Raw genomic sequence first — 8185 nt, forward strand, 5'->3', positions numbered from 1 at the left:
CATGATTTTCAAAATCAACATTTAGATCTCCCATGCACTTTTCAATCTTATTATTATCAAGACCTACGAAATTAAAATAAATATATATGACATATCATTGTAACCATCCAACATGGCAACACCAAAAGAAAGAATAATAAGTAGTAATGAATTACTTACCATTACCAAGCGACTTAATAACAACATATGCACATTCCTTAGTGTATTTCTTTTCCTTCATAAGGCATCTAATTTGAAAATCAGTTATATAGTCCTACCAAACCCAAGGCTTTTTGGATTCATTTGCCACTTTGTAGACACATAGCTGTCATAAATTATCAATAATTATAGCATCCTAAGTCTTTGCTCGAGAAACTAATTACTAATTAAGGGTAAATTAGTTAATTAGTAGATTAATTATATTAACTATGATTACTAAGATTTTGGGTTTTTGGATATTTATGTGATTAGGAAAGAGTGGAGAATAGCGATCCAAAGTGAAGCATGCAAGCCAAAGTGAGAATTCTCTCACTGTGTCACATGCCAATAGTAATACATGGTCAAACATGACAATGAAAGAAGGGTTGGAGTATGAGAGGAAGGGAGGAGAGTATCTACTCTGCTAGGGCAAGAAGTTTTAAAGTCTTAGGAGTTAGTTTTGACATGACACTTACCAGGAAAGTTTCATACCTCCTTACTATCCTATTCTACTATAATTTCTCTTAGTTTAAGAGATAAAGAAATTAAATTAGGGAGTGTTGGGGGTTCTTTTCTAACTCAATAGTTATAAAAAAAACTATTGAAAGTTAAACTAAGGTTTTGCAACTGATATGATAGTTAATGGTGAAACCTAAAAGCTATAAGCTTGATTTAGCCTAAGTTGAGAAGTGGTGAAAGGGTTAAAATGCTTTTGTGGATTGTAGGAAGGGTAATGAAGTTATAGAAGGCATGTTGAAGATGATTGGAGTTAAGGTGGCTAGCTGGAAGTAATTAAATGTTAAAATGAGTCTAACTTAGTTTAATTGTGTTAATTAGTACTTATGGTGAATTTGTGACATCACTACTACAAAAAAGGGAATATTTGACAGTTATTTTTGCCTATATTGGATGGTTATGAACCGTCCAATATAAGATTGTCATATATTAAAAAAACAAATACTGGACGGTTATTAGAACCATCCACTATTTAATATTGAACAGTTCAAAGACCCATCCAATGTAGTGTCAGAATGGGTGATACAGGGAAAAAATATATTGGATAGTTTATTTTAAGAACTGTCCAATATATGGGTATATTGGACTGTTATTATCAGAACCGTCCAATATGTGCATATTGGACAGTTATAGTAAATAACCATCCAATATATTATAATTTTTTTAACATACTGGCTGCATTTCTTGCAGCCCCCTACAACAATATAATGCAAATACAGACAAGTCCAATCCAATTCAGTTCAATCTATAATTATACTAAACTAAATTGAATTATAGTAAACTAATAATTTTATTAAATAAAAAAATTTGTTACCTATACAATTGCTCAACATAATACTATGTAAAATAAAGTTGTTTGCTAAACTAAACTAAAATTATTCTAAATTATAAAAACTAAAATGAAAAAGTACAATTTACTTATTTTTGGCCCACAGCTGAAAAATGTACTCACACCATTTTTCAATAACTTTGTTGATGTGACAATCCTTAAATTCTTCACAATATGAATCGGAATAATATTGCAATAATATAATATGACAACAAAGTTAATTATTTCAACAAATTAAAATTCATAATCACATATAATTTAATGTAAATAACATACATACCGCAAGGTGAATTAAAGTCATCCCATGAGTGATGATGTCTTTAAAAAATCTCATGACGCAATATCCACAATCCTCACTATATACTATTTGTCATAGGCACTGCATAAAAAAACCAATAGACGTGTTATTGAATTAATTAGAAAACTAAAATTGATTGTTAAAATTAGTAGTGAGAAGTACCTTTATTATCTTCCAATTAGGGTAGGTTAGATCATATGACTTGTACCTTAATGATATAGGCAAATTCTTTTCAGTGCGATAAAGCACCAAGGCCCTGATAAGAAAGAAAATAAATTAAAACTAGAAATTTAAAATGAAAAATATAGAAATGTTAATCAAAATATAAACTTACAAATTAAATAATTCCATCATATCTGGCCTATTATTTGGCTACCTACTAGCAGAATCTAAGTAGTAAAACTTTGCAGTTTTAACAGCAACTGGCATAATACTGATCAGCATCCAGTGCTCCTAAAATGATTTGAAAGCATATGTTATGAAACTTAAAATGACAAGATAAATTAAATAAATTAGGATACCACTAAACTCACCCTTGTGCATAAGGTACTAGAAATAACGTCCCGCAGTAAGGCTTTTTGCCTTAAAGTACTTTTCTAATGTTTGAGCTTGGCTATACCGCACCTCGGTAGTGATGTTGCGATGAATAGAGACATCATGAGGACAGACAAAAACAAATTTTGATGCAAGATCACCAGGGACAATAAAATTTTCATATAGGTACCGAAATGAAAAAAATAAAAAAATTATTATATTATATTAAGTTTAAAATATAATAAAAAGTCATATAAACAATATGTACCTCATATAAAAAATGAACCACATTTTGGCTAATCGAAACTTGCTTAAGGACTTTGTTGACCATCTCAACCCTAATCACATCGTATTGTTCTCTTCCATACATGCTTTGGTCAAAGCTGATAAGCACTGTAAAATCAGCAAACAACTTTGCATATGCCTCAAGTGTGCTCTAGTAGGTTTTTGGCAATTGGTTTGGCACGGCTGTCTCAACCTTAGATAATTGGCCCGATTGTTTAGTGGTGCCCTTTTCCTTAGGCTACATACTAATTATACAGTTAAAGACCAATTATGTGACATATACATAAAAAGGTAACTAATATACCTGTTGATTTTGTACTTCATCTTTTACATAGAAGCAAACCTTGGGCCATGCAATAAAGTTGCCAGTTGCTTCTCCAACAGTAAATGCATCTAAGGTTAGAATAGGGAACGGGTAGTTGGCATCAATGGGTTTAAGAATCAACCCTCACAAATTGTCTGCAGGCATCGGCACATTATGTATGGCCTTTTCCCCAGGGATATTAAACACACGGCCTCTTGCCACTTTGTGTCTACTAGGGCTATTTTCCACAAAAAAGCAATTGTGTTCACCCTAAATAAAAATAAGTATAAGTTAATAAAATAATGGTCAACTAAAGTTAAGAAAATAATATATAGCTCAAGAATTTGACCAAATGGCTGGGCCACAGTGCAATTATCTATCTTGCTGGGACTTGTGTGCTCAAAGGGTGAGTTCCCAGAATCATTAGCCTTAAACAGTGCCTCAATCATTTTTTGTTGCACTTTTACTTGTTGTTTTAGAGCATTAAATTCAGCTAAAGAAGGCACATCTTTTGGAGTCTTTTTTTCCCTACTATTTATTTCCTTGAGATCCCCATGCGAACACCTCTAACAAGACTCAAGTGATCACGATTCCCCAATACCTTTTCTAAGACATCTTCATCCTGGAAAAGTTCACCTTTAAAAAGTTCTTTTGAGATGACATTCTATTTATCATAATTTGAAAAACACAAATTATTAAAATAACAATTATTAGCATGTTATTCAAAGTTGAGAATGAAAATACTTACAACTTGTAACATCCCGAAATTTTAAGACTCGGATTTATAAAAATAAAATAGAATAAAATATCTATAATTAAATTAAAATTTAGAATAATTTGATAGAGGTCCAGAGTTTGAATTTTTCTAAGCAAAAGTTTAGTTTTATTTGATTTTTAACTATGGGAAAAATTACCAAAGTTGACCCGAGCTTTTATGCAATAATAAAAAATATTGGGCCATTTCTTGTAATTTTCCCCAAAATTTTTGACCAGCATTTTAAAGAGCAAACAGATGCAGAAAATGCAGAAAATGAACAAGGGAAGGAAACGCACAAACGAGAGAGTGAGAGAGAGAGAGAGGAAGAAGAAAGGAGAAAGAGAGGGAGTTAGGCTTGGATCTAGGAGTCTTTACGACCGTTGCGAGCTCGGCTACACGATAGAAAATTGTTGGTGGAACTAATTGAGAAGTAAGGAACAAGCCGAGCCCTATTTTGTACAAGGGGAACCCTTTTGGTACCAAAGGGTTGAGGTAACAGGGGAATTTATATTTTTTATTACTTTGTTTTAGCTATTTTTGAATAAATATTACTAGTTATCATGCATTACATGTTTTAAAAGATTAAATGTGCTTTATAAGGGGTTATGGGGTACTACTTTGATTATAGTGCAAATATATTTTCTAATTGTTTAATAACAATGTTTTTATGGAAATGAGATTTATAAATATTATACTACTTTAGAGTGTTGAATGGTCAATACTCAGGAAAGGTAGACAAGAGTAAAAGGCATGATCTCGGTGGGAGTTCACCAATGAGAAGGTGTGGATTTTTGATATTCTATGGCACACTGTCAGTACTCAGTGTTGTCTTACGTATTGTGGGCTCAGTGCACTAAAGTGGTTAGTGTATTGAGTGTTCGACACCTCTCAGTGGGGGAGGGAATCCAACATATGAAGTGTGAGGTTGAGTGCCTAGGCCAAGGTAGCCCTCACATGGAAAGTAAGTTGGGCTGGCTCTGGGAGGGAGTTAGCTTTAACTGCTTAGGATTCACGTCGAAGGGGCATAGGAGGTTCGGTGGATTAGATCATGCCTTAGATTATGTTTTGTGCCTGTGGAGGTACAAGTAGGTATAAGGTTTACCTGCGAGTTAAAGAGTGCTAGGGGGCATTCTGTTGGTCATGAAAGGCCATACCGGCCTAGGTCATGCATTCATGCATTTTAAATGGCTAAATTATATACTATGTTGAATTTATTATTCGTTTATTCGATTATGGCTTACTTTGTAATAATCAATGTAGATTTCACTGTTACTGAGACTGTGGTTGTCTCACCCCTTTCTTTTCAATATTTTAGGTCCAGGCGAAGGATCCAGTGGTGGACGGGGAAAGGAACAAAGCTAGGGGTTTGCTTGTGATTTGTAAAGAACTGCAACCCCTTTCTTTTGAGCAAATATATTGTAATGTATTTAAGATTAGGGTGCCAGTAGGATATGATTATGTGTGTGTGTGTGAATATGTGTGGATTGTGTGCTTGTGTATGAATTTTTGTCTGTTTGCAGACTTGTGGCTAGGAAACTTGGTTATGGTGTGTGGTTTTGATGGATTTACTTAGTAGACCAAGTTTTTATTACAAGCAGATCTTTATTTTGATATATATGTGATTTTATAAGCAAATGCAAAGTGGTTGCATTGCAAATGGTGTGCTATGGGCAAACATACAGCTTGGATAGAGAGAGTGGGTGTGTAGGCCCCACAAGGAGCTCTGAGCTAAGTGAAAATGTTTAGCATATGTATTTATATAAATACATGGTATTTAGATTGATTTGTGACCACTCTTGTATGATTTGTGCATTTTGGGGGTTTAGGGTCCATTTTGGGAAATGGCACCCGGGTGGTCAAATTTTGATGTATGGGGGTTTTCCATCATTTGAATGTTCTTTCAGGTGTTTTTAGTCTTATTTGACATGTCCAAAGTGTTCCCACAGGTTTGTGACCATTAGGATGAGATTTGTACAATTTTGAAAATGGTTTTTACCAAAAAGCTGCACTTTTGCATCCGGGTGTCCAAATTTTAATCCAACCGTTGGATTTCTCTAAAATTTGGGTCACAAGTAAAATCTTTTACAAGCTTCGTGTGGGCTTTGGAATCACGTCAATTGGATATCGGACGGAGAAACGACGTACTTCGGAATTTGGTCTGGAGGTGCTGTCATGACAACATTAAATTGCTGTCATGACAGCTACAGTATTGATGTTGTAACCTGCATAAAATTCAATCCGTCTGTTGGATCTTTTCAAAATTTAGTATGCTAATAGTATTCTTTAAAAGTGACGTGTGGGCTTTGGAATCACTCCGATCGGAGATCAGATGATGAAATGGTGCACTCCGAAAGTTGGTCCGAAAGTGCTGTCATGACAGCTAAAAAGCTGTCATGACAGCAAAAATAACTATTTTTTTACATGTCTAATTTTCAATCCAACCGTTGGATCTTTTTGAAATTTGGCATACTTATAGTACCCTTTGAATGTGACGTGTGAGCTTTAAAATCACTTCGATCGGAGGTCAAATGACGAAACGGTGCCTCCCGGAAGTTGGCCCAGGAGGGCTGTCATGACAGCAATTTAATGCTGTCATGATAGCATCTTTTTATTTCACTTTCGTCTAGCTTGCTTCCGCGTGCTATAGGTAGAATCTATAAAATTTTTTTAAGGCTTTAAATGGTTTGTTTCCTAAGTTGGTTTTAGGATTAATTCCTTAACCACACTTAGTTTATTTGATTGTGTGATTTTTGGATAACACTCGGGGCAAGTGTTACACAACTTTTTTAGCAAGTTCTCGAACATGTTCACCCACATAGTTGCCATGTTTATCAGTCCGACCTAATATAAAGAGTCTGGCCCATGATATAGAGCTCTCTGGTGTGCCCTCTTCGTCAATCTATGCATTAAAATACATTAGTGACATCACATATTGTATATCAATTAATAAATTTAAAACATACTACTTGTTGCTCAATCCTTGAATACCTAAGCATCTTTTTAGGAAGGAAAAAACATTTTTTGCCTTTAAATCTTTATTCTTCTAGCTCAGTTCCTAAAAAAATAAAAAGTTCCATGATTTTAGTGATCAATTCATATAAAATTATTACACAAAATATCATGATCCTTACCAAGAATGATTTGTCAAAGCGCCTAGCAACAAAAGCATCCCAATTCTCTTGTTTGACAATGGGTCTTATAAACTCAGAGACTGTCGGACTAATATAGCTACCAGTACGAGTAATGTATTTTGATCCCACAAAATATTGAAAGGCACGATGTGCCTTACATGCTACTTCCATGGCAAAATGCCTTCGACTGGCATCAATCTCAAATGCTGACTGCTTAATCAACAGATTTAAGATATAAGTTAGAAAATTGACATGATAATATAATAAATCAATTAATATTATAAATACATATATATTACCTCAACTTATTCCTATATGAAATCCATGGAAGCTGAATCTACATCATGCCAACTATTAATTAATAATCTTAAATGCCCTCTAGTCACAGCCCCAATGTAGCTGGAGAATTTATGCTTGTTGGTCCTAATTGGTTGACCCTTTGAATTCCATTGAAGAGAATATTCCTATCCAGCCAACTATCTTTGATTAATCTCACCCATCAATACCAAGCCTTTTCTAATTGATGTAGCCACAGTTTCTTGAGTATTTTTAGCCATAGGTTGACTGATGGATGTAGAGGGATGATCACCCGTCGGTAGGTAAGGAAGTGGGTCAGTTGGTGAGTCAGGGGGTGAACTGGTGGTACTGGGAGGATTATCGAATAGGTTATTGTTTGGAGTGGGGTCACCAGGTATCTTAGGTGGTCTTTTGGGAGCCACTTACTTATAATGAAATAGTTAAAAGATAGGACAAAAATAATAATTAAGAAAATTAAAATGCATAAGGCACAAATAAAATAGAAATAGTAATTAAGTAAATTAAAATACACAAGGCACAAATAAAATACAAATAGTAATTAAGAAAATTAATTACCATAAGATTAAGTTGATCTTTTTCTTTTCCTCATCTTCTTTTGAACTTTTGCTACCTTGATAGCTCGATTTAATTTCATAACCTTATCTTTCATTCTTTTGCCCCTTTTTGAAATTCAAATACCTTTATTGTGATCATGTCCTATATAGTTGGCACCATCTTCGATGAGATTGCTTTCAAGCGCAGTCCTCTTAAACGGATCATCCTCAATAACATCAATCATCTCTCCAATTGTTTTGTTTGACAATAAAACAATGGACCAATTTTGTTTTGCAGGATCAGGAACATATAACACTTGTTTAACCTGTGATGCCAAAATAAAAGGCTCATCTTTATTTCCATGCCTTGTAAGATTCACCTGTATGAACCCAAATGACATATCAATTTGAAGGTCACTTTTATAATCAACCCAATTACAACTAAAGATCAGAACTTTAAACTTAACATAGTCCAACTCCCATATGTTTTCAATCACTCTAAA

The sequence above is a fragment of the Prosopis cineraria genome, unplaced genomic scaffold (assembly GCF_029017545.1).
Source record: "Prosopis cineraria cultivar Desert tree isolate PC_DT_omini unplaced genomic scaffold, ASM2901754v1 PC2, whole genome shotgun sequence".
Taxonomy (NCBI): Eukaryota; Viridiplantae; Streptophyta; class Magnoliopsida; order Fabales; family Fabaceae; genus Prosopis; species Prosopis cineraria.